Raw genomic sequence first — 2,930 nt, 5'->3', positions numbered from 1 at the left:
CAGAAATCAGAAAGCCAACATTGTTCTCAATGGAGAGAGGTTAAAGACATTCCCTTTGAAAATAGGAACTAGGCAAGGATGCCCACTATCACCTCTCCTATTCAATATTGTGTTAGAAGTCTTAGAGATAGCAATAAGACAAGAGAAGGAAATAATAGGTATCCAAATTGGCAAGGAGGAGGTAAAATTATCTCTATATGGACATGATATGATAGTATACTTAGAAAATCTTAAAGACTCAGCAAGAAAACTACTGGACAAAGTTGACCAACTCAGCAAGGTAGCAGGATACAAGATCAAAATACAAAAATCAATTTAATTTCTCTCAATGACAAAGAGAATATAAAACTGGAGCTAAAAAAACAATACTCATCGCAATAGCTAATCACAAGATTAAATACTTGGGAGTAAATCTAACTAGAAATGCAAAGGATCTGTTCAAAGAAAATTATAAAACATTACTACAAGAAACAAAAAGAGACCTGGAGAAATGGAAGAATATACCTTTTTCATGGATAGGAAGACTCAATATTGTGAAAATGACAATCCTACCAAAGGCAATCTACATCTTCAATGCAATCCCAATACAAATACCAATTTCATTCTTCAATGAGATGGAAAGGGGAATATCCAATTTAATTTGGAATGGAAAGAGACCCTGAAAAAGTAAATCACAAGGTAGGAAGCATCTCAGTCCCTGATTTCAAGTCCTACTACACTTCCATGGTAGTCAACACAGTGTGGTACTGGTACAATAACAGACACATAGATCACTGGAATAGAATTCAGAACCCAGACATCAGCCCTTCTACCTATGGTCTACTGATGTTTTACAAGGAGATGAAATCAATTAAGTGGAGAGAAGACAGCCTTTTTTACAAATGGTATTGGCCAAATTGGAAAACCATCTGCAGAAAACTCAAGCAAGACCCACACCTCACAGCATACATTAAAAAACCAACTCAAAATGGATCCAGGACCTAGGACTAAAACTGATGAATATAAACTTCATTAGAGAAAAGCTTGGAAGGACTCTAGAAGCTGTAATCCACAACATGAAAAGTCTTCCAAGCATCTTGAAAATTCTACAAGGAGAGGATAAAATAGATGAATGGGACCTTCTAAGAATCAAATCCCTATACACATCCAAAAACCTCTCCAACAAGGTTATAAAGGATGCCACAGACTTGAGGGGGGGGGGATTGGTAATGACATGTCTGGTAAGGGACTTATATCTAGAATTTATAGAATACTCGAGCACCACAACAAGATAAAGGTAAACAACCCAATTGAAAAATGGGCACAGAATATGAACAGACACTTCGCAAAAGAAGACATTCAGATGGCAAACAAACACATGAAGAAATGTTTAAAATCCCTAACTCTAAGTGAGATGAAAATCAAAACAACTATGACATATCATCTCACCCTAGTAAGAATAGCAAAATTCAACATAGCAGCAAACAACAAATGCTGGTGAAGTTGTGGAGAAACTGGAACCCTTATTCACTATTGCTGGGAGTGTAAAATGGTGCATCTACTCTGGAAGGCACTATGTCACTTTCTCAAAATGTTGGAAATAGAAAAACCATTTGACCCATCAAATCCATGACTGGGAATATATCCTAAAGAAACCAAAACTGCCACCCAAGCAGGTATATGCACACCCATATTTATTACTTCTTTGTTCACCATAGCAAAGAGTTAGAAACAACCCAGGTGTCCATCAGCAAATGAATGGATAGAGAAGCTGTTGTATATTCACACATTGAATATTATACAGCACTGAAAAACAAAGAACTCATGAAATATTTTACAAAATTGGTGACCCTGGAGGACATTATGCTGAGTAAAATATCTCAGTCACAAAAAGACAAATACTGCATAATGCCACTGTTATAAAACAGGACTGGCATGGGGGTTGGGCGAAAAAGAAGAAAAGAGGGTATAAATAATGTACATAACATTGAACAGACAAATAAGAGGAATATAAAAGAAATATATAATTAAGGTATTGGCATGACAAGAGTCCAGAATAAGAGGTGCATAGTAAGGTAGACTGGTGGAGGTTGGGGAGTTGGACCTGTATAACAATGAAAGAATTTTTTCCCAAATGAAAAAGCTAACTTGGGGGGAGCAAGGAGAAAAAGATGCAGCAATAAATGACTGGAAATCCAAGTTCTCTATAAACTTTCATTAAAATCTCAATAAAGAAAAATAAAAGAAGGGTGGACAGACTTCATTTCTTGAACTTTGGACATGTAGTCAGTAGGAACCAGTCCCTAGGAATGACATTTTTTGTGAAAAACAGGAAGATTCTCAGTGAGAGGGACTGATGCAGTGGCTGAAACAATGGGCTTAAACATAGCAATGATTGTGAGGATATCATAGTACTGAACAGTATTTCCTTCTGTATATACATTTAGGGTAAAAGTAAGTTAACACTGATTCAGTACTATGCAGCACAAAGAAACAATGATTTTTAAAATCATTATCTAGCTTGAGAGAAACTGGAGAGCATTATGCTAGGTGAACTCAGTCCCGTAGGGACAAATAGTGCATAGGACAATTATCATAGAAATAGAAAGATAACTAGTAAAGCTTGTGTGAGAATCCAAGGGGGGAATGGAGGAGCAGAGGGGTGAGGATGGGCAGGGGGGAATCATAGGGTCACACAATTTGATAGGAGGAGGGAGGAGTGGGTACAAGAAATGGGAAAGATCCAATGTGCAAAACTTTGTAAGTAAGCCAGTATAAAATGAAAAATGTTATTAAAAAAAGATAATAACCTGCATTATGTTGGTAACAAAACCTTGCTTGCTGAAAGTGAGGAGGACTTGAAGCACTTATTGCAGAAGATTAAGGAATGTAGCCTCCAGTATGGATTGTATCTCAATGTCAAGAAGACAAAGAGTCTTACCACTGGACTG

Source organism: Elephantulus edwardii, unplaced genomic scaffold (genome assembly GCF_000299155.1).
Source record: "Elephantulus edwardii isolate Elephantulus edwardi_28Jun2011 unplaced genomic scaffold, EleEdw1.0 scaffold00436, whole genome shotgun sequence".
NCBI lineage: Eukaryota > Metazoa > Chordata > Mammalia > Macroscelidea > Macroscelididae > Elephantulus > Elephantulus edwardii.
The sequence above is the reverse complement of the archived record's forward strand: the minus strand, read 5'-3'. Positions refer to the sequence as shown.